We start from the raw sequence: 25,665 nt of genomic DNA on the forward strand, positions 1-25,665 counted from the left end.
TTTTCATTTTTAGGAACCTAGACTTAGTTCTGGACAGTCCTGGGGGAGCACACAGGTTTTGTAACACATAACAGATATCAGAGTACCATGGAGATTGTTCAAAGGCTACGTTGATCTTTGGAGTCGCCAGCTCTGTTTCACTGTCCAGTTGGTTGATATCTAGGGCTTGGAAATTTGATTCTGTCATTAACTTAGCCAAACCTTGCCCTTTTATTAGTTTTGTAGGCTTTATTTCAATGTCAAATTCAAGTATGTTTGCAATCCATTTTCCTCTTCTACCCTCTAAGTTTTCTTGGGTGAGAATGTCTTTGACAATAGGACTTGGTACATAAGCCACAACATGAGAGTAAAGGATATAGATCCTAAAATCTTTGATCGCTTTGATTAATGCATAGGCTTGTTTTTCCATTATTTGGTATTTCAAAGGAGCATCTCTAAGAGCTCTGCTGAAGAAGGCAATGGGCTTTTCATTCCCTTGATCATCTTTCTGCAATAAAACAGCAGCAATAGTATGCTGGGAGGCAAAAGAAAAAATAATAAAGTCTTTGTCAAACTGAGGATTAGTTAATACTGGGGTTTGGGTTAAAGCCAGTTTTATGCTTTCAAAGGCTTGCTTTGCTTCCACAGTCCACTTAACCTTTGAATCTTTCTTTAGCATATTGTTTAGCAGTCTGATCAATTCTGCTAAATTTGGGATGAACCTTCTTAAAAAATTGAGTTTTCCTAAGAATCCTTGCAACTCTTTGACATTCCTAGGGTGAGGCATTTGTAGGATCGCTTGTATCCTATCTGGATCAATTCTTATGCCATCTTTTGAAATGATGTGTCCTAAAAGTTTCCCTTCTTCCAAACCAAATAAAGACTTCTTGGGGTTTAAGGAAATGCCATATTTTCTGCATGTTATGAAAATCTGTCTTAAATGTTTCAAATGTTCTTGGTCAGATTTTGAGAAGGGTGTAAGATCATCTAAGTAAATGACCAAGAAATCATGAATTTCTTTTGCAAAAGCAATGTCCATTGCTCTTTGAAATGTTGCCCCTGCATTTTTCAAACCAAATGGCATTTTCACATACTTGAAAGTTCCCCATGGGGTAGTAAATGCAGTTTTGTCTTGATCATCAGGGTGCACTAAAATTTGATTGAAGCCTGAGAAGCCATCCAACAATGATATTCTTGATGCTCCTACTACTCTTTGGAGGATGTGGTCCATTTTGGGTAAGGGATAGTTGTCTTTGAGTGATACTAGGTTCAAATTCCTTAAGTCTACACAAAGTCTAATCTCACCAGTTTTCTTTCTTGTAGGGACCAAATTTGAAATCCACTCAGAAAACCTGATTGGTGCTATGATCCCAGCTTTGAACATTTTTTGTAATTCCTTTTCAATGGAAGGAAGAAGCACAGGATTGATTCTTCTCAATTTTTGTTTGAATGGTTTTTGATTAGGCTTGAGGGGAATGGTGTGCTGTATAACAGAGGTATCATAAGACTTCAAGTCTTCATAACCCCAGGCAAAGACATCTTGGAATTCTTTAAAGAGATCAACATATTTGGGCTTTTGGTCAGGGGGTAAAGCAGCAGATAGCTTTATTATTTTAGGCTTGTCGGTGGTACCAATGTTACATTCTTCAATTGTTGCATCTAATGGCTGCATCTTTGGTTTCCTGGAGACATCATTTGAGTCAAAAATATCCTCTAGTGGGGTAAGGCCCACTGGGAGGAAGTTGTCTTTGAGTTGTATGATTTCAGTTTCAATGTTACTCATCTCTTCACAGTCCATTTGTTTAATTTGTTGAATGTTTTCATTGTTGAAAATGGTTGGGCTGAGCAGTTGTTTTGCTGTCCTAAGTGACATTGGGTGAGCAGATTGTTGAAACTGTAATTGTGATTGACTTGCTCCATCAGTAATTTGAGATTGACTTGCTGTCTCAAGATCAATATTTAATCCTGTAAACTCTTGTTGCAAGGTTAAAAAGTTGTTTATTTGCCTATCATTCTCAAATACTTGCCATTCTTTGACATTGTTTGGAATAGAAGGCCTATATTTGACTTCTGCTGTGAAACAATTGTTGGGTTGTAGTGGGAATTTGAAGGTGCTGGCAAATGTTGCCAAGCTGTGAGCATGGAGATTGTGGCCCCTTGGAATCTTTGTGAGAACAAACTCGGAGAAAGTTTCTAGTATTTCAATTACAGCAGACCTGTAGGACCTTAATCTTTTGTCATTGGTGACAAAATCCCCTTTTACTTGTTGAATTACTAGATCAGAGTCCCCCATGATTGAGAGGCTATGTGCTTGTAATGATTTTGCAATCTTGAGACCTAGTAGCAGAGCTTCATATTCTGCCATGTTATTAGTGCATCTAAAGTTCAATCTATAAGCCCTGCCTTGTGCACAGGCCTTTTCTTTGTTATGTATCCATACTCCAGCTCCTGCCCCTAACTTGTTAACTGAGCCATCAAACTCTAGGACCCACAGACTATCTTGCTGGTCAGGGGATCTTAAACTCTTTTCATGGGATGGCCATGTGAGCATGAGTTGAGGTTTCTTTTTCCATTTGTCTCCTAGAATAATTTCATCATTTGTTTGACCATCTTTTACAACTAGAGGAGGGTGAATGGGTGCTGTTGGGCTGATTGAAATTTGGCAGGTGTCACTTATTTGACCGATGTTTTGTTCCTGTATGGGTATTTCAGTCTTAATGTCATCGTTTAAAGAGCTTGTGCTGTCATTGAAGAGAATGAAGGAGTCTATGTCTGAATGGACAGCATATATTGGAAAGTTTTGAGGTTTTTCTTCACTGCTGACCATGTATTTCATGAGTGTTTCCCTATAAAGTCTCTTGGGTTGCCCAAAGACAGAGATGGTTGCATATGACATGTCTAATTGCAGGGAGCCTTGGAGTTTGGCTCCCCATGATCTTGATAAGAGCATTCCATATTTGGGTGGGATATCAGCAACAACAACATCCATTAAAATGGTTTTGTTGGGAAATTGAACCAGGGACACACATAAATCCTTAATCAGGCCCAAGCATTTTACTTGACTAGAATCAAAAGAAAACAGGTCTTTGTATGGTCTTGTTATATCCAAATTTAATCTTTCCATGACTGCTTTTGGCATGAGGTTGTGAGATGCACCTGAATCAAACATTGCATTGTGCAGTATTTTATCATGAACGTGTAAGCTGACATAAAAAGGTAAAACCCCTGTGACTACTGTTTTTCCATCTACCTCTGGACCAAACAGTAATTCTGGAGTGTCATCTAGCACATTTACATCATCTTTGTTGTTGGTGAGCTGAAGGGATTTTTTGATCTGTTGTTTGTATATGTCATGCTTTGCTAATTCTGAGAGGGGAATTGCTACCTTTAACTTGCCAATCTCTACTCCTAAGTCAAAGGGTTTATCCACCTGCATTTTAAGGTCACGGACAGCAGTCCTTTCCTTGTTCAATGACTCTTCCGGTTGGATTTCATCTTGATTTTGGAACCTGCCCCTCATGCCCATGTCTTGAGGGGTGATATTCGGATTTGGGTGAGAGGATGAAGTTGCTGTGGGCTCTTGTGAGGTAGGCAGTAATTCAGTGACCTCCTCAACCACTACTTCCTTTGCAGGCAAGTTTGTTTTGTGATTAGGTTCAGTGACTGAGTCTTCTTTAGATTGTTGTTTATCCTTTACCTTTTCCGGCTGATTTGCGTTCACAGTCCTACTTCTTAGTTTGTACTGCTTATGGACTTCATATACAGCAGTATCATATCCTTGCTTGAAGTCAAAGGATTCTCCTGATTGTGTTTGGAATGTTTTGTTTTCATCCTCATCATGGTCTTCTTGTGTTAGGAAAATATGGCTTTTACCATCCAGACCTATTAAATTGATCTCTGGATCTTCATTGAGCTGATTAGCCGAGGAAGTTTCTGCATAATTTTCTTGAAAAGGTGGTCTGATATCTTGGTCAGCACCTGTTTTTCCTATATTGGGGTTCTGCGTTCTCCTAAAATTTGGGTTTCTAGGAGTATTGTTTTGTGGTGCTTCCCATGATGACTTTCTTTCTACTGATTCCACTCTCTCACCTAGTCTTTTCATGCTGTTTAGTATTGCATCCAACTTCTGATCAAAACCCGAGGGCTCTTCCTTGAAACCAACCTTCTTTTCCAGCTTTGCCCTGTTTCTTTTGGCAATTAGGTTGGCCTCTACAGTGACTGCAACTCTTTGGGCTTCTGCAAGGGTTGGAGGGTCTCTTTCTCTCAACTGATAGGCCATATCAGAGTCAAAACCATCAGGGAAGTTATAAAGGGCTAAATCAGGAGGGGGCCTTAAGTTCTGGGGAATAGCATTGTATATGTTGTTAAACCTAGCACAATATTCCAACACCGTTTCTTGGGGACCTCTTTTAATAGTGTTATATTCACCCAGTATATGGTGTGGATATCTCTTTTTCTCCCATCTGTTGGTAAATTCCTGGTATAGAACTTCAGAGGTTGCAATGGAATTTGCATTCAAGGATCTAAACCAAGTTCTGACATCCCCAGTTAGGCTTTGGACAAAAATTCTCATCCTGACACTATCATCATCAATTTCATAGGTCTCAAAGTGGTCTTGCATCTTTTTAGCATGCTGGATGGCTGTCAAAGGGCCATGGGAATCAAAAAATGAGAGTCTGGTTTGATAATCTTGGGGTAGGGCTGGAGCATTGGCTGGAATCTGCAATGGTGCATATCTGTTAGCCATGTTTATAGGGTTAATAGGGTTGATAGGAACAAATGGGACAACTGGGATTACAGGTGTATTGGGGTTAATAGGATGGGTAACAAGTGGAGAACTGGTTGAGTGAGTATGTGCAGATGGTGAAGATGGAAAGGTAGGACTTTGAGGGGTTGAAGATGAACCAGGGGAATTGGGTGTGGAACGAAAAAGGACTTTGCAAGGAGTGGGAATGAGGATGGGTTGGTCTGACCTTATATCTGAATCAGCAGGTTTATCCTGCTTGTGCTGTTTCCTTATGTTCTTTGGGATGATATTTGGGTTATCAACAATGATGGGTTGATCAGGGTCAGGGTGTGCCCTAGTATGCCTTGGGTTTCTTTTAGGAGCCAGCTTCTAAGTGTTCTTTCAGAACTTTATACAGAAGTTTTGTATTTACAAGGGCAAAATAAGAACTCTGGAATGACTATATATGTTTCAAGGCCAGGATAAGTTTCCCTAGTTAGCTCTTCCTTAAGACTGAGAAACAGTCCTAAGATGTCTTGGCTAGTTTCAGGCTTGATGAAAGCTTTGGAAGATAGATAGTAATTGGATAGTTCCCCAGCGGAGTCGCCAATTATGTTAACACCCAGGTTGTTCCCTATGACTCCCAAGGGAATACGGCCGGGGTAACCACTAACCAATCTTTGGATCACTGCTTCTAGCGAAACAGTGATCAGAGAGGGCTCTCTCTTTATGATTTATATCTACAGTGATGGTGTTTTAGGCTAGATATTGAGTACGGGTCATGTTGTGTTTCGGTTGATGAAATTCCCTTAGACTTCAGTGATGTAGTTTTTTAGATATGTTGAATATCATTGGGCAATGGAGTCTGTGGTTTAATGTGTTTGAATCTGTGAGATGAAAGATGGAACTTACAGGGCCATTTGGGTGTTTAATAGAACAGATTTTTGATTAAAAGACTGGTAACAGGTAGCACGAACAGTGAAAGCATTTAAGAATTTTCACTATTTTATCTATATGTTCCCAACAGATAGCTTTAAGAAGAGAAAACAGAGGTCTTAGGGGCAAATGTTGAATCCCTGAGAATGACTGTTACAATAAAAACACAGTTTTGAATTGCAGCATTTAAGAATTACAATTTTATTACTGTATTTGAGGAGAACATACAAAATAGCTCAGTTTGAGTCCAGGGTAAACATGGTTAAATCCTGGTACTATCCTTTTACCTTGCTATCAAGTGTAAAACATTAGAACTACAAAGAGAACAAAAGACTCAAAACAGACACGACAAAGATTTGAGAATACTTATAGTTTTATGCAACACCCATGGAATCCTGTAACATGCATCCTTCACCACAAGACATCAAATACACCAAACTTCTGGAAGTTCCATTCCTCCTTTGTATTAATTCTCTGAAAATATTACAGCAGATGGAAGTTATCCAAGAGAAAATTCCAGCAACCCCTTCAGCATCTGTGAAGGGTCTATATATACTAGCGGTGGTCTACAGAAATATCTGAGTTCTGCGTTATCTCAGTTTTTACATTCTCACCAACTCTTTAAGATATTATGTCGAAAATTTATTACACATTTAATACACAGTACAGGCATTTTAATGCTCTGTCAGAAGATATTTAGCTTTATAAGAATAGCTAAGTCGGTCTGAATATTTGGAGTTAATGCATAGAAAACCCGACTGTAGGCTGGTACACTATGTCTCGGACCTGTCAGCTGTATCTTTGACTGGTCTGGCTGAGTTGGCTCAGCCTCTGCTTTTTCCTGTAAATTTTAATTCCCAAAATTGCCACTGCATGTATCTGCCTTTTTCCTTCTACGCTATTGGTTCTGGCCTGTCAAAATTGTCTGGGTCAAATGCCTCCAGACATCCTGTGTGGGTAGTTGATGTGCCAAAATTGCCCCTAGAGTCTCATCTGCTTCTGTGAACTTGAAGAAATTGGGTGGTGTATCAAACAGATGCTCTATCTCATTCATGAGAAAAAACAGGTTCTCCACTCTGTCATACATCATTTGCCCTGTGGCTGGCCCTGTGTCCTTTGAAGTGCTGGGAGGTTTTGCAATCTCTGCTACTGCATGTGCATCAATTCTCTTGTTATAGTTGTCCAGGGTGAGCAGTCTTCCCACGCTGCTCAAAATGTTGGGGAGGCCTCTGTTCTGCAGTGTTACAAACTTCTCCAGGAACCTGTTAATTTCTGTCTGCATGTCCTGTGTCCTTCGTTCCAAGGTTCCAATCAAGTTTCTCAATGTAACAACTCTCTTGGCTATGGCAATCGTTTCTGTCCTGTTGTTGATTCCCATGCTAGCCAATTGAGTGCTGGTTTTGTAATTCAGGATATTGATCATCCTGGTAGCTGCTTCTGGCATGTGCCCAAGGCTTGCCCTTGCTCTTTGTATTTCCTTGTTTGCTTTGGTGATGAGCACCATTTGTTCATCCATGGTTTCAATGTATTGCCACTGTTTGGCAATGGATCTCCCAATGTTGCTCCACAACACTGCTTTCATATCAGCTGTCACCCTTTCCAGTGCAAGCTCTTTTTCCAGCTCAGCAATCCTTCTCTTAAGGGTTTTCACCTCTCTCTCCTTGGCTGCCTCATTTTGTTTGCTTTTATCAAATTTCTCATTAATATTAGCCAAGTTCTGTTTGAGCCCATCCAGCTCTTTCATTTGAGCTTCCATAGCTCGGATCTCTGCTTGCAGCTTTTGCATGTCTAGACTAGCAGCCTGTTCTGATGTTGTAGTTGTTGCTGCTGTGGATGGCGCTGTAGCTTCTGTTTGCTGAGGAGGAGGATCAGTCTTTGGAGGGACTTCCTCAAGATTTATTATCACAGGAGGAGGCTGGGAGGATTGACCTTCCCCTTTCTGTTTCATGGCTTCTTGCAGTGCTGCCTTTGCAGCTTCAGTTTGTCCTAGCTGGTCTTGAGTCCTAACCAGCTCTTTGTATAAGGATACCAGCAGGTCTGTGGTATCTTTTTCTTGCCGTTGCTGGGCAACTTCATCTGTTTGTGGATGGATGGTGGCCGGGAGTTTGATTTTCTTTCTTAGGGCTGCCATGTCTGCATCCCTTATTTTCAGCAGTTCTTGGATGCCTTTGACATCCTTGGGATCATGTCCTATCTCTATGATTACCTCCTCCAAGGATTTGATCCTGTTGTCCTTGGCTTGTGAGGATGCTCGTTCCAATTCTAGCTGGGATGATGTATTGTCTAGGCTGCTCTTTAACTTGTAATTTTCCAGTGTCTCATCTGCCAGGGAGGCATACACCATTTCACCCGTTTGTTTGTGTAACTCTATCTTATCCATGGGGTGAATATCTTTAGCCAGAACCTCCATGTTGGTTCTTAAATAGTCTGAGGTGGACTGGGGATGTAGAGTTGTGGGCATGAAATGGCTCATTATCATTTTTCCCTCACTCACATCAAAAGCAGACATTAGTCTCTGCTGGTTGCTGGGAGCTAGTTTTAACAAGTGATCATAGAGTTGCACTTTTATGGGATCACTCCTTCTCTTGATTTCTATGAACTGCTGCTTTATACTTGAGTGCCCCTCTCTAGGCTGGCCAGAAGAGCTGACCTCTCCTCCCATTGTCATATCTGGTCCTCTTTGAGATGAGCTGGCCGAGAGTTCTCCACTGGGTGGGCCCATGCCCATGGCCTGCCTTACTGCTATGTCCTCCTCTTGGGAGTCATTCAATCTTTGTCTCTTCTCTCCTCTGATAAAGGATGAAGTCTGGGGAGTCTCTCTTTCTCTCTTTCTGGTTAAGTCCTCCTTCTGAGGTGTTTGGAGGACTGAGCTGTCCACATTGATGTCTGTTCTTGGAGACAACTCTGTTTGGGGCTGCTGTTCTGTAGATCCGGGCAAATCTGTCTCTTTATTTTGCTGTAATGGCTGCTGCCCACTAGTTTGTGGTTTATCTTGTTGCTGCCCCAACTCCCGTTCTTCCATTTCTTCTTGCTGCTGTAGCAAGGTGTCAACCTGTTCTTCTGTTAATATAGGTGGTTGTTCCACCTGTTTGCCTTTGTCCTTGCTTGCTGCTTGGGTTGTCTGCTCTGCAGTTCGCTGTTGTGTTGCTGGTGTTGTGGTGGCTGCCCCAATTTGCCTCCTGTAGGAAATAGGCACCTGATCCTCCTGAGGGAAATGGAGTGGTTAGGGTCATATGGAATCCACTCAAAACTAGTTTTCAACTGGAGTCCTTCCAGAATCCTGTCTGCCTCTTTCCAGCCTTCCTCCTTTCTGTTGTATAAGAAAGGACCTAGCTGATTTCTCACTTTCAACTGTGATTTCTTGTTTTTACTCTGAAAGTGTAGGTAATCTGAGTTCCCAAATTGCCTGAAATATTCTAAGGCAAACAGTCTCATGGGAACGTACCTTGGCAGCCTAAATGGATTTAATTCACATCCATACACCCTAATGACTGTGTGATTCTGGTAGAAGTACCAGTTTCCGATGTTGTAAAGCTTGTTCAAATGAAGAATTCTTTTCATATCATCGGTCAGTCTAGGAGGAGGGGCACCTTGCAGCACTGTTAGGGCTGGATGAACAAATAAATCAATAAACTCACAGTATGTATAAGGTGATAGTGAGGTACGATGGAACACAGGGGTCCAAAAAACAACTGATCTTGGGGTTCCTTGGGCGTTGAGTGACCTCAAAGGGACAGAGAAGGCAGCTGGCTGGTTGAACAAGAACAGATGATATATGTAGGAGGTATATCTGAACAGCCTCTCCCTCTTCAGGTTCATGAACTGGTCATGAATCTTCTCAGCTATATAAGTTGCATAATCATAGTGGATAGCTGGAGGCTTACCCGGGGCAAATATGGACAGCATTGCCAATATGCAGTCATCTACATCTTCTAGTCCTCTGAATCCTAGGACATAGCCAATCAAGTCCACCATCATCCTGCCCAACTCATTCAGGTATTGGTAACCAATGGGAGGGGTTCTGACTGCTTCAGAGCTAGGTGTAACAAATAGCTGGTTAATCTTCACAATCTGGTCATTAGACAGGTTGTTTCCTCTCTTTATCAAATCTTGCATGGAAAGAGGGGTCAATTTCTTGGCTGTATGAAAATGCAGCATCTGATTTATACTCTCTGGAGTGATCTGAAACAGGACTAGGCCTGTGGGGCTAATGACTGCCCTTTGGCTGGGGTCATAGCGCTCTTGGCAACTGTAGATGAGCTCTGGCATTGGATTGACTTGGGGAAGGTTGTATATGGGCAAATTTGATTCCCAAATTCCCAGGATATCTGCTCCACTCATGTGCTGGGCTCTTAGTTCATTTAACATCTGGATATTATACTTAGTTCCCATAGGAAACCAGTCCAACATCTGGTAATCCATGTCTCCCAGGGGTTTCCATGCTAATTCTTGGTGGGGGGCATTGATAGGCTTAATATTGAGAGCAATGGGAGTTTCCATAGCTTGTGAAGGGATAAACTAATGCAATTTGACAAGTGAGTTGGCAAAGACAGACTGCAGATTGCCCTCTGTGGTAAAACTTGATTTTCTGAACTGTCAGAGGGGAATTTACCAGCTAGAAATTGAAATACTGCTGGTAATTGGTTACAGAGATTCTTTTGGTGCCCAATTTAGCTCCTGGTAGTAATTCAGAGGTATTCAGCGGGGCATTAGCCGAGAAAACGCAGGACGAGGGGTTTTCAGATGAATTGCAGTTTGTTACTACTCTGCAGGGAACTTTTGGACTTCACAGAGACAATGGTGGAGGTATAACCCGGTTCTAGCGGTGAAAAAATCTGTTTTACGGTCCTATTATGCCTGTGAGCAGTTTAGAGCCGAATGCAGGTCGAATGGAGGGCAGGGTAGGGTAAATACCTGTAACTTGACGTGCAGAAGTCGTGATAAGGTGTACTGCAGTTGCTGGAGTGGTCGCCTTTGTTGAATTTACAGGTTGGCGGAAATCCGGGCAGAAACGGTTAAACAGAGAGTTCAGCAGACAATAACAGTGAAATGGTAAAAAATGCGTGAAATTTGGTTAATATGAGATTTTTACCCATTTGGCGCTTTTTTTATGATGACGTCAGCATGACGTCATTGGTGGGTCACGGTGATGTGACGTCAGCAGACGTCATCGGGGAGGACGTGGCAGCAGACGACCGGTCAACGGGGGTGAGGTGGCAGCCCAGTCAGCGGTGAGCTGGATGCGGCGGGACGGTCAAACAGCGGACGGGCGGAGGTTAAGCCGTGAAGGTTACGGTTAAGGCTTTAACCGTCACGGTCTCTCGGGGCGGTTAGAGTACGGCGCCCAGGGTGTCAGAGGGAGCTCCGAGACGGTCTAACGGGCGACGCGTGGCAGAGGCATGACGAGGCGCAACGTCATGTTCTCGGGAGTTAAAGCGCGGATGTGGACGGCGTTCCGATATTGTGGTGGGCCGTCGGATCTGGAGGGCTTGATCCGACGGCTGGCGGAGGTGTAAGATGCACGGCGGATAGGGCGGCGGAAAAATTTAACGTTTATGGGTTTTTTGACAAGGTTTTCAAATGTTTCAACCTCTGACCACCCGCGCTTGCCTTTGGGAATGTGCCGAAAGCGGGATTTGATTTTTGTAAGGTTTGCAGAGGGTTTGAGGGCTAGAGGGGTTTAGAGAGGGGTTTATACCCATGCAAAGGTATTTTTTGAGGGGAAATGATCTGCAGCAAAGGGAGAGTATTAGCGATAGGTTCACCATGGTGGCCAGATGCCACTATGATCCCTCTTTGCAGATTTCTCGGCTATTATGCCTAGGGGAGGGAATATATAACATTTAGGGCTTTATACACCTTAGTGTTATTACTATTAGGGCAAGGGGTAGAATAAGGGAGTTAAATAGTAGAATTAGGAGTTAGTAAAGTGAAGGAGGGGAATCTTTGAGAAAGGGGATGTTAATGATGGAGTAAGGGGAAAAAGTGAAGTTAGTGATGTTTTCTGCTGTGAATCCATGAAATTCACCACCTTTTTTGCTGATATGTCCATTGCCTTGGCAATATATCTTTGACAACTATGTAATGGTGAACCTGTCCTTTCTGCAACCACAACTGCCTACCCAACTATTTCACCTAACATTTTTTAGTTTCTTCTTGGAGGGGCACTTAGACTTGCAACCCTCAATTGCCTTTTCTTTTCTTTGGCTTTTTCCTTTTTTACTCTATCTGCTTCTACCCTTATCTCTTCCAAGGTCCCAGATTAGGCTTTTGGGAACCTTTGTTTCTCTACCTGAACTACTTGTCTGCCAAGATTAAGCTGTTTGGACAGACTTCTTTCTCTATTCTACAACTAAAAATTGAAACATGGCATGATCCAGATTAGACTGTTGAATCATTCACAAAAATGTAATAAGGTCCTCAATATCTGAAGAAATTTCACACACCTCTGATTACCTGGAAATATGGGATCTTTGTGTTAACAAAGCAGAGCATATTTGGATTTTCAATAATCAATCATGAAATATGAAACCTATTATTATAGGTATCCAACAATATCAATACCACATAAGACTTCTCAGGCACTTTACAGCTTCCAAGTCTCTAAATTTGTCTAGCTACTTGTATAGGAGCCTAAACAAAATTGAAAGGGTGAAATTGAAAGGCAAAGTGCATTATCTTAGCCTCTTTCACCATAGCCTAATAAAGTTTATAGTACTCCATCAGTTGACAGAGAAGAACATGACATGGAACACCTTCATTAAGGCATCCTTGAAAACACATATAACCACCTCACCAAGCCAGCACCAAACCTTGTCAGTACAACCCATGGAGGTGGAGTAAGCAAGCAAACATGATGAGGTTTCTGAGGCACCTAGGCCTGAGGTAACCAAGACATATCAGAGAGGGAGAAGCCTTCTGTTTTCTCCTCAAATTGAGGAAGGAACCAAGCCTAATACATCAACAGAATAGGGATCACCATCACATCATGAGGCTTCTTTGCATGATGAGGAGCCCATTGAGCATGACTTTGACCTAGTTGACTTGGAGGCACATGATGAGCATCAAACCCTACAACAAGTAATCAAAGAGAATAATTCTCAGATCATGGAGCTAAAGGACAATTTTTAAAGGGACAAATTCATCATTTCATTCCTTGAGCAAGAAAACAGTCAACTTAAGGCATAACAGCTAGTCATGGAGAAAGAGAAATTCAAAGCCAAGAAACAAGAGATGAAAGGAAAGGTAGTGGTGGACCATGGGGACACTAAGTAGCATGAAGGACACATGGCAAGGAAGATACCAAGGACAATGAGTCTTAGGAAGGCACTTCAAAGGGAAAGAAAACAAAAGCCACCAATGGAAGAATTGACCTTTGAAGAGAGGATTGCCATGGAAATAAACGAGGACAGGGAATTTTGGCTTGAAAAATTAAATTGCCACCTTGAGAAGCTCCTTGAAAATGCCAATAGGGATAACAAGTTGCAAAATAAAATGGCCATCCATTATTACACAAGGAATCAGCTTGTCGAGGTCAAAATCAAGTAGTTGAAGGAAAAACTCAAGGAAACCGTAATCAGCCAAGAGGAGAAGGGTAAGTTAGATTTTATTTCTGATGCATCCATGATTGCATAAAATACCTCATCAGGCATCTCTAGATAAATTTTAGGATGATTTGGACAAAATTTCGTGTTTTGGTGCAGACTGGTGCAAACTTGCAATTTTTTGGCAATTTTTTGTCTAGGAGCACAACGAGCTCATGTTGCGCTTCTTCCTCAGGGCTCCAAATGATGTAAAATCATATTTTTTGTAAATTTTATGACCCCCTATCAAAACCAATTTGACAAATTTCCTATTTTGGGGCTCAGGTTTTGAGAAATTTTCAAAAAATAGGCCAAAAATCACCTTTATGCCCCTCTTTTTCCATTTCTCTGCGCACCTAGAGACACCTTGGGAGAATGGCCATATCTCAGCCAAAAATGGGCCATTGTGAGTGAAAAAATACTCTAAATACATCTAACTCTCCCATATTTCCCCAAAAGGCTTCATATATGGATTTGGACTTCAAAACGACACTCAAAAATGGCCTCCAATAGCTCGTTGCACACCTAGAAATTTATGAGTTTTTTGTAAAAATTTCATTGTGTAATTTTTGCAATTCCTAGTTTGACTTTGGTAAAAGTCAAAAGGGTGAAGCATATGAATGTGAGGGGTAAAATTAAATGTAAATAATGGCTGGTTAGTCTTTGTAAGCTATTTTGACGTAAATTTGACTTCATTTATGAGAGAGGTTGGAGTCAAAGTTAATTGTAGAAGTTGTTTTTAACTTCCCTAGACATTAGGGTTTGGTTAGAACACCTCATGGAACAGTTCCTAGAGTCATGGATTCAACCCCTGAGAGTGGGGAGATGTTGTTTTGTTCTTTATGTATCAATTTCTCAGTGCTAGAATGGGTTGGATTTCACAGGAGAGAACTATTGTAGCTTGTACTTAGACATTTTCTGGAAATCAAAGGACACAGTTTGCAACTATTATCTAGGAATTCATGTGCAGTAAGTTTGTGATGTTATTTTTTCTCTATTATAGCTTTATATGAAAGATATTCATCTTCTATTTCCATTCATAAATTCTTCAATGGTTTTCCTTACAGTTTATAAACAAAATTCTTTGCATAAAGCTTTATTTTAATGGAAAATTCATTATGTGTTACTTTCTTTCTTGCTTAATGAATTCATGTTTCATGATCATTAAGAGCTTTTGCTTCTTCTAAACACTACACTACACTGAAAAACCCTAAGATACATCACAAAAGTAATTCTACCTTGCTCCTTTATATCTTTGTTGTTGTAACCCTTTGATCCTTTGACCTAGCTACCTGGTTTTTCTCCCTTATCCAGCAACAAAACCCTAAATTTTCCAAAACCCACCTAAGCCTAGCTATCTAGCCTAAAATCATTTACATTCCAGACATATCTTGGTTGTGATTTCATAGAGAGATCCCTCTCTAGTTTGGTATGGCTAGCTACCAAACTAAAAGCTTAGTCTGTGGTTAGCTTCGTAGATCTCCTCATCAGCCTGGGACATTGTGGAGGATAATGGAGGGCATGACAACTAGGGAGTACCAAGGTGTTCTAGTGATTGTAGGGTTCCCAAGTCATGGAAAAATGTAATGCTAGGTGTGAGGTCATGACTGCCAAGGTGTGTTAGGGAATTCTAGGGCATGCTAACATGTGCCAGATAGTACGAAGACATGTCAAACAAGATAAGATGTGTCAAGTGCTAAGGTGTGCCAAGATGTACAAGGGTGTGAAAATGCATGCCAGGAACTGTCAAGGAAACAAATTGGAGGAACAAGTTAAACTACAAGGAAATGAGCACATAATAGGGTTAATAAGTCATCAATTTACCTTTTCCATGAGGGGCATGCTAGGCACACCAACAGTAGGTTCCAATAGGTGCCAAGTGCCAAGTTTCAATGCATTTTAAGTGCCAATTATTCCTTCGTTTCTTCTCATTTAGTTTCCAATAATTGATCTCAAATAAATTTAATATTGAACCACGCCAAAGCATACCAATTCATCTCAATGCATGCTAGACATACTAAGACTTGCCAAGTTCCAACACATGCCAAGTGCCAATGTGCGTTATGCATACTACGAAGTGGTAGAGCATATTGAAGAGTGTTGAGGTGTGTTAGAGAGTGCCAATGCATGCTAAGGAGTTTTAGGGAGTACTAGGACAACACAAGGGAGAACTAGGTCAAAATGCATGGAAGTGAATGAATATGAGGGTGTGTCGGGCAGTGCCAATGAGTGCTAGTTGTCATGCCAAGGAGGAAGTGACAAGGTATGCTAAGAAAGGGTAAGGCATGCCAGGGAATATCAGGGAATTTGAAGAAGTGCTAGAGTGTGCTAGGTAGTTCTAGGGTGTGCTAAAATGTGCCAAATAGTGCCAATGCATGCCAAGTGCTAAGACATGCTAGGATGTGCATGGTGCCAGTGTATGCCAATATGCGTAAAGGCATTTCAAGGCAACAAAAGGAATAACCAAGCTAAAATTCAAGGAAATGAACACATAAGAGGGTTAATAACTCGGGACTTTATCTTTTTCAAAAGGGGCATGCTAGGCACACTAATAATATGTTCCAACACATTCCAAGTGCCAATGTGTGCCAAGTGCTAATGTTTGTTAATGCAATATTATACCAAGGTGTTACAAGGTATGCTAGGGACTACAAGGCATGCCAACACATGATAGGGGAGTTCTATGTTATGCTAGGGCGTTCCAACATGTGCTTGGGTGTCCTACACATGGAAAGATGTTCTAGGTACAAAGATGTTCCAGGTACAAAGACGTTCCAAGTACAAAGATGTTCTAGGTACAAAGATGTTCCAAGACATGCGAGTTACCAAGGAATGTTAGTGTATTGTTCCAAAGCATGTTAAGGTGTGCCATGAGTGTTGATGAGTGCTATGTCTCTTTCATTAATAGAATTGATAGAGCTTGATTATGTATTAAATAATTACGCCGTAAGGCATTCCTCTGGGAAGAACTCCCCTCCAGTGCCACTCTGTACCTTCCTGCGCCATTGATTTCATTTTTAGATGATGGAATTAATATTCACTGTTTGATTCGAAGTGTTCGATTCATTATCCCTTGCTGCACATCGCATCTGGCATCTAGCTGCGTCGCATCTGGCATCTAGCAAGCATGTACTGCACTCTGATTCCTCCTGCCCCCTCTGTTCATTAACCAAAACCCTCCTGCGCTCTCTGTTCATTAAGCAAAACGAGAAACTTCCAGGATGTGGATATCATGCCCGAGGGATCCATAAGCATCATGCGAGAAAGCCCTGCTGTTGCCATTATCGAATTCAAGGCCGGAAGTATCGAGCTGGCCCATCACCATACCTTTGGGCATGATCTTCTTGTTGTCAAATTCAAGGCCAGAAGTATCAAGCCGACCCATCACCATACCTTTGGACATGATCTTCTTGTTGTGTCTGGGTGATCCCATTTGATAAAGTCGGTTTTCACACGGGGTAAGTGGTATCTCAGAATAAACAGGAAGCAAGCAAGCGGCATAGCATTGGAAAGATGGTAGAAGAAGATATGGCCAGGTCCAAACCCCCGCATATCCTCAAAACCTAGATTTGTCCACCATTCTTATAAGTTTAGTAGGTTTATTCTAGCATAAGGAGCCTCAAGGTACTCGAGATATTGACTACCCGTTGTTCCCCGGTTTGATTCCCAAATGAAATATAGACCCTCTGCAAGTGAATTTCCAAGGGTTTCAGTGACAAATTATCATGTTGGCGCCCTGTCAAAGGTACAACTTTTTTACAGCTCATTTGAGATCTAGTTTTGGGGTTCTGTTCTTTTGTTGTTGGGCTGAAATTTGGTTTACTCAGTGTTAGGTTATTCAGTTGTGTGGGCATATTCACGGTTTTGTTAATTGAGTGATGCGAATTGAATATAAAACAATCTGGGTTGGGTCTACAGTTCCGAAAAATTAGAGCAGGCGTTTTTATTACTATTCAATTCAAGAAGAAATTACTAGATATTGGAAACCCTTGTTTTTAATTTATGGGCTCTGATTGAAGTTTGGAGTGTCATGTTCTCTGATTTTTTCCCTTGTAGATCATGCAGAAATGCTTTTGCTATTTTTTCGTTTGACGGGCATTTTAAATAATTAGGCTTCCTCTTATGCTGAGGGAGTATCAGCCACCCACAAGTTCAGTCATCATGTCGTTTTATCAGAAATCAAAATTTGGTACAAATTGACGAAATATGTAGCCTGGATCATGGTCTACAGAGGAACCAGAATGACCGCATCCCACTGGCTATGTTGTATGCTGAGCATCACTATACTCTACAGCGTGATGATCTGAAATTTGTAAGTGGTTGGGTCCGAAGACGTGGTGAGAATGTGTGTGCCTAAAATAAACATAGTATTATGTTTAAGCCCTCAGGGCAAAATCATAATCAAAAGAAAAGAAAATAGCACTCATTCCTAGGAGGTTAGCCCTCTTAGTATTGCTCTAGGATGACTGTGCGTAGCCATGGAATTTCATCGTGAGTTCTTTAAACAGTGAATCTTCTTTAGAACCACTATGTCTATTTAGAGATAGGTAAATAGTTCTTACCATATAAAGGCCACAGGAAGTCTGTTTTTTCCAATGAGTTGAATTGCCTCAATTGAAAATTCCTCCAAGAAGACGTGGAGGAGGTAATATGATCACAGCATGGTCCTCTACGACGGAATGGAAACTGAGTGGGGCCTATTCCTCTCTACAGATTGGGTCTCCAAATACAAGTTTACTTCTCGGTAATTATTATTGTGAAAGGGCAATGTCTAGTGGTTCTACGACTGTTGTCATGAATATCAGTGTAATATCTATAGTAGCAGCGGCCATGCAATCATCTTTCATTGTAGGGAGTAAAAAAATAATATATGCAGTTTTCATTGTACTCAAGAGAGTTTTCAAGGTGACCACCTCTTTGAGGAGCAAATTGAAACATCTCCAATCGAAGTATTTGTAAAACATGGATGGAAATTCCCTCAAATCCTTGGAAGGGAAATCATATTGCGTCCTAATATAATAGATTGAGCACTTAAAAAAGATAAAATTCTCTTCAGTCTCTGCCTTCCATAAGGGTCAAAAGCTTACATACCCATTCCTCACAAGAAATGTGATGGATAGTCTTTTCTTTCTGCTTTTGAGAACATGCCCTGACGTTGAGGATCATCGAGATGAACTATATGGCTAGCATGAATTTGAAGGATCTTCTCGAAGTGTGAAGTCAACATAAGACCAAGAAGCCTAAAATGGGCAACCTAAAAATTAGAATGGAGCTTTTTAGATATCATTCCTGATAATGACATCTTCGAGGGGTGAAGATAACGGGGAGGTTGAAGATGAGAGAATATGCAAACACATTTAGTTCCACTGCCTCTTTTGGACAGATGTGAGATATTCCAATCGCGATTAATCAGAGTAGTTGCGATTAAGAGTACAAAGGGATTATCGTCACTGTTATAGATAACATTCAATCCAAAAATACGAAAAGAGGGAGAAGATAGTAGACAATGTTTCTGAATATTATGTTCATTGGTCAATAGGAATTTCTAATTGCAAATGTCTATTCTTAAAGGGGAGGGGTGAAGGAAGGCATGGTTATGTCAGCTCACTGTTGAGGTCAGATGGTGAACTTGTTCACGTCAATCAGGTAGAGATCAAACCTCTCATTTTTTAGGATAGTGTTCCTACATCATCTGGTCCACCAAATGAGGGAATTGCTTTTGAGACTTGAGTTGGTCTTCGAGAAACCACTTGCTAGTTCAATGGAGTTGTCCTTGTCTTCAAATCTAGTGTATTTATTGCATTTTGTTCTTGGTTCATTCTCCCTGACTTGTAGAATGGTGTCTTTCTCGAAAGGTTGATACATCTAACATTGATGGTTCAAAACAATTAGTTTATCCACACTGAACAAAATGGAAGAATGACTATGTATTGTGATAGATCCAATTTGAAGGCACTTTTACCACTTTGCTTCAGAATTTGAAATAGTCCATATTAGTTTGTTTTCAATTTAAAATTCTATCCCTTCATCCATTCTTTTCCTTTGGATTAATATTGTGGTTGACTCGTTGCTTATCAAGAGATTCCTTATACTTCTGAGTCTTCTGCAATGCCCACTTCCACCCATCGATGCATTTTGTTGATATGCTTGATGAACGTTTCAACTTGTCATTGAGTAACTTTCTTTTGTTGTTTCTACCATCTAGCCAAAGTACTTTCTACTCTGGAATCTCATGCATGCCTCAAAGCTAAAAGGACAATTTATTAGTGGAGCGATGGATCAGTCTATTCTATTCTAAAAATATAAGAATTGATCATCTTCTATCATCAAATGTTGATGGTCGTACATTCTTAGAAATCACACTACAGTCGTATAAGGTCCTATTGTCCACTTATATTTTTTCTTGTGTTGGAATTCAGAAGATGACGGTTGTGCCCCTTTTCAAATTGGTGTTCATTAATGGCCGTAATGCATTTCCAAAGATGTCATAGAATTTTGTTGTTTCTATCATATTCAGTGGGTGTTAGTAGTTTGAAATTCACTCAAACATGCTTGAAAAATAGGTGTGTAGTTTGTTGCCTTAGTATGGTCTTTGTACATTGCCAAAGTGTAGTTGTTTTTCTTCCAGGCATTTGGCCCCATGATATAGTGTTATTGACATGGGATTAGATACATGTCTACTAATATAATAGCTCTTTTGTAATTGCCTCCTTTTAAACTTGATTAGAAATTTTTAACATTCCCATGAAATGACTCACTATGTTTGAGAGTGTTTCCAACCTCATCAGACTTCATATGGAGAAAATAGAATTTCAAAACCCATTCAAATTTAGCAGACTTAACAGTTTTTAGGATTTCAAGATCAATGGGATTGTGGCATTTCATTAGATTATATCATGTATGAGGATAGGTGATTGGCATTTAATCAAGAGCACCAAGCCCTATATGTATCCCAGTGTTTGGTGTTGATTGTTGAACCCCTTTGCAATGGCCTTAGAAAAAGTGTACCCTTCACTCAAGTCAAAATCATTGATCACGCACGTTAAGCTTTCTATACCATATTATAAGGCTTGGATTAAGACGTTTGATCAAAATTGGGCAGTGTTGACTAATATCCCTAGAGAATTGAATTGGAGGCAAAAACTAGACAAGAGGAGAGGAATCTAGATTCTAGATGGTTGATTCTTAAATAATTAATCATTGATGTACAATGGATGCCATATTTATCTAGATTTATGTACAAATATGCATGTTTTCATATCTTCTACAACTAATTTGGCATTTTGGATGTTTTTTTAATAAATGCAAATATATAATATATATACACACACACGAGATGCTTTGCTTCTGACGATTTTTGGAAAATAACACTTCCGACGCTTTGCTTCCAAAAAACAGACCCGCTTCATCCTTGCTTTGAGCAACATTGCTCAAAGGAAAACCATTAACCTGATGCACTTCCTTTGGCTAAGCTACTGCTATGACATGGGCATATTTTGGTCAAAATCACCCAGACTTTCACCTTGCCCAGTCTGCTTCCTGCCATTGGAGAAGTTGAGGCTTGGTGCATGGTTTGACATACATCCATTGTTCAACATCAAAATATGCTATTGCAATTTAATATAATACATTTAAAAAATACATGATATATTGTTGACTAGGATGAGTACATTAGGATTAGAAAGCAAATGTATCAGGTACCCATCATAACTAGATCCTCCTTTAGTTGAAATTGAACTTTACCCTAGTTTCCCTATCCCCTATAGAGTGAAAGAGTAGCCTCCTTGTCCATAATTTGAGGCACATTTGGTAATCTGATTTTAGTACTGCTGCTGTTGTTTCTTTCTGTGATTGCCCTATTCTGAAATTGTCAATCACACTTACTTCCACAGGGTTGCTTGAACATTATTAGTAGTGTTCAGACTCGTGCCATCATCTCAAGTCATTTTTATGTCATGTATAATCGCTTTTCAGGTGATGAGCCTTAGCAAATGTAGAGATTCCTGATTATGATCATGTCTGGTGGGTAAATAATTGCAAATAATGACTATTTTGTGTCTTATGCACTAATACCCTCATTCTACCAACCAAAGTTTTCAAGGTGTGCACTCTCAAAAGTTCTGCTTGTTTTTGCATAAGTTAGCAGATTGATTGTTCTGCTTGAGACAGTAACTGTTAAGATTGAGCCTATATTTCAGAAGTTAAAAATCAAATTAAGTTACAGTTTTTGTTCCCAATTTTGATGGGAGGCTTTTCACACGGCGTATATTTATATCACTTATTTTCTTATGTCAACTCGTGATGGATAGTAGGTTGAATCTATGGATTGTCAAGTCTGTGGCTAGCTCTGGCTAGTGGAGCTTAAGATGCATGCCGTTTTACTGTAGACTGTTTAAAGCTTTGTAGTTATTTGATTTTTAAGGTGTACCTCTTTGCATCCAATGTACAATGTTGCAGGTTTTCAGTTTTGTTTAATTTGTTTGCTTTGCTTTGATGCAAGTAAATTGTAATTTATAATTAGATCACTCACGACTTTAAAATTTTTCCAAAAATCACTAGTTCAAATTGAACATCCTTAAGTTTGTTAGATCCAGAGTACTTGGAGCACTGACTTATCATATGTATGTAGCTTATGGAGGATTTTCTTTGTTAACCTAGGTTTTAATTTAGGATGTCTTGAAGCATGCAACATAAGTGGTTCTGAGCACTTCTATAATCTTCATTTACAGTCAAAATGGCAAACAGAAGTTGGCAAGTGTTGCAAGAGTCAAATTCTTTTTATTATTTCTTTTGTGAGATTCTCGCATTGTATTGTTTTTATTTTTATCTAATAACCATTTTATTCTAATTCATTGGTGCTCATTTTTCATGGGCCTTAGATGTTACCAAGAATATAGATGTCCTATTGCTGTTAATGAAGTCTTCATGCCTTCACAAAACTTTGTGCATTTACAGAACTTCCTGGAAATCCATATCCCAATGCTCCCAGAATTTCCCTAATGGAGTATACATCGCAAACATCCAAAAGGAATCCCTTGAGCAAACAAATATAAAAGGATAAGTCAAAGTTTTCCAGGCTTGAGTAAGACACAAGCCCAAAGTTCTCTAATTGCCAGACCGAGTACCACTCTGAGATTGATACAAGTGATGTTAATCTTGACACTTATTTTGGTTTTTCAAAACGAAGAGTATGTTTAAATATTTGAATTCCAAATTCTATTTTTAGGTATTGTTCTAGATTCAGGAGATGGTGTCACTCATGTTGTTCCCATCTATGAAGGCTATTCCCTCCTACATGCAATCTATAGAGTGGTCCTTGCAGGTAGAGACTTAACTAATGCATTATGCAATATCCTGATTGAGAGAGATTACTCCTTCGCTACAACAGCAGAACGAGAAATAGTTTGAGACATAAAGGAAAAATTGGGATATGTTGCAATGGATTATGAAAAGGAGCTGGAACTGGAAAAGACCTCTACTGCATTGGAAAAGACTTGTGAGCTTCCAGATGGCCAAGTGATTACAATTGGCTCTGAAAGATTTATGTGTCCAGAGATTTTATTCCAGCCTGCTCACATTGGGATGGAAGCTCCGGGGGTACATGAAACTACTTACAGCTCTATCATGAAATGTGATGTGGATATCCGAAAGGACTTGTATGGTAACATAGTTTTGAGCGGGGGATCCACTATGTTTCTAGGCATGGCTGATCGGATGAACAAAGAGATCACAAAACTTGCTCCAAGTAGCATGAGGATCAAGGTGGTCCCTCCTCCAGAGAGAAAATACAGTGTCTGGATGGAGGCTGGATTGGAGGCTCCATCCTGGCTTCTCTCAACACATTCCAACAGGTAGTCTTGCCGACCACATTCTTGAAATCAGAAATATCAACTCAACCATATTTCAACACTTGAACTATAACCTATAGCTTAAATATTTGGAATAATGGATCATGAGACTCCAGAAAGTAGGCTTTATTTAATTGCCAATTATTTTCATTAGTATCCTTCATGCCTACAAAAAGTATGTTATTGTTTTGAGATATGAAAACACCTCCCAGGTATTGTTTCTGATAGGGGAAGAAATTTACAACCACACATTTTTAAGTTCCTTAAGAAACATACTTGAGGAGCTGCATCACAAAGCACAGACTTTCTTAGACTCTTGTGTCAGGTCTGACCTATGGTTTTTCCACCAATTATCACCAAGGACTTGCACTGTGCCTCGTCTCCTTGAAACTCCCTTTGCAAAAATAAAGCTCTCGAAAGGTCTTATCTAAGCAGAGCTCTGGTATTAGAAGGACTATACCAGGTTGGTGTTAAAGGGTCTTTCCTGAGCTTTCCAAAAATAAACTTCCCTTTGCCAAAAGAAAGGTCCTGAAAGGTTTTATATAACTAGAGCTTCAATCATAGAAGCTCAGCCCTTAGTAGAGCTTTGTTCCTAAAAGGCCAGCCTACTAAGTCATGTCCCAAAAATACCTTACCAAGTCTTACTTGAGCATGGCAAAGAGTTAGTCCTAAATGGTCTGAGCTAGAATGTTCGATTGAGAACAAGTTGATGTATCCAACTCTGGTATAACTTGATTGACATAAAAAATGTAAGAGGGTAGTCCAGACTCCAAACTGATAATAGAACCTATGTGAATGGCTTGATGCTAGTCATGGACCAATGCCTTTGGCTACAAGTATTCTTTGATTTTATTAATTTAGACAGTGGAACTAGTCTAATAGAAAAAATGAAACACTAACCTTAGCAATTTCATTCTAATACCAATTGGACCCAACTCTACTCGAAGATATCTCCGGCTAAGGAACTATAACTTTTGTTGTTTATATTAACCGATACTAAGGTTCTAACATCAAATAACATCATTCTGATTATTTCATATTTGGTTCATTGATTCATCAAATACAAGCATGTTTGTGACTAATTTCATTGTTGGTTTGTACAGATGTGGGTAACACGAGCAGAATATGACGAATGTGGCCCATCAATTGTTCACAGGAAATGCTTTTAGTCCATCCTGTAGTTTCCAGTAGAGAGTTCATTGTTTCCTGAACCTTGTCAAGTAGTAGTTATTTTGTGAGAAAATGGTTTGCTGGCTCCAGGTTTGTAAAAGTATGGTTGAGGATATTGATTTCGGATTACCCACATACAGCTCAGAGAAAACTAGATTTCTACAATATGTATGTTTTGGGTTGATCATTATGGTTTGGCAATTATGTAGGAAGGAAAATGGTTTGTCTATTTGTTATTTCTTTTGAGATGCTTATAACTATTACTTATATTGAACGAATAATATAATTTTCTTTTTGTCTCCTAAAATGTGCTTGGCTGTATGAATTGGTCACTCCATATTAACTTACAAAATTTCAATTCTCATTCTTGGTTTTTTGAATTGGTTACATGTATATTAACTTACAAAATTTCAATTTTTCATGAAACAAGTTTTCTTGCCAATACAAAGGCACAATATATGTTCAATTGGTTACATATATATTAACTTAAAAAATTTCAATTTTCATGAAACAAGTTTTCTTGCCAATACAAAGGCACAATCAATGTTACTTGGGAGTGGGAGCGACATTTTCAGAAGCTCCTGGTTTGGGAGCGAATCCCAGAGCAATGTTTTGAAAATATATATATATTTTTTATTTTTTTTATTTTTGATACATATATGTCAACAAAAACATGTAGAATGATGAATTAGATATAAAAAACATAAAAAAACATAGATTGATCATTGAACCATATCACATCAATCATCTAGAAGTTATAATCTTCATCAACCATGTCCACAAGTTAGTAACATACATATTACAACTGCAACATATTGAGTCTCATGAATCATGATTCATCAAATTCAATCTTAAAGTTTCAACTTCAAGCTTTCAAAATTGAAAATTCAATATATAACATTTATCATCATTGATCACCAAAGTTGTACTTGTAAGCTAAGTTTAACCATTACAAGAAATAATATCTTAGATATTTCTAAGTTCTAACTGTTAACATGAAATGAAATGTTATAAAATTAAACATGAATAATGAAATGAAACAACTTTAATCTTTAACGAAGCATCATATTCATAATTCACAATCATTACCAATGAGTTATAATTGCCAACCTCAAACTTCAAATTTTCATTGTCACAGTCATATATTGTTTACAAAAAATATCATTATGATATGAAAGAGTCAAGAGTCAAGATTTAAGGACTCAAGACTCAATAGTTATGAAAACTAATAGAAACTAGAAAAGACAAGTAAACTATAAATCTACATGTGGCCCTTGCCACAAGAGTCTCTAGGAGTATAAGCAGGTCGTGGTGGTCTTCTAGGAGTCTCCTGCATAGACCGACGACCAGAACTAGAAGGCACATGCCCTCCACGTGAGGGTGTAGATGGAGGTGGCGACAGCAAAGGAACAAGACTCAGAAC

General features: G+C 39.6%; 1 pseudogene; it reads left to right on the forward strand.

Moving 5' to 3' along the window:
• The first annotated feature begins 22,662 nt into the window (after positions 1 to 22,662).
• LOC149251011 (actin-like) lies at positions 22,663 to 24,241 on the forward strand (annotated as a pseudogene).
• Positions 24,242 to 25,665: the final 1,424 nt, after the last annotated feature.

This window comes from Pinus tabuliformis, chromosome 7 (genome assembly GCF_031772625.1).
Source record: "Pinus tabuliformis cultivar Carrire ecotype Pingquan chromosome 7, CPIR1, whole genome shotgun sequence".
NCBI classification, from domain to species: domain Eukaryota; kingdom Viridiplantae; phylum Streptophyta; class Pinopsida; order Pinales; family Pinaceae; genus Pinus; species Pinus tabuliformis.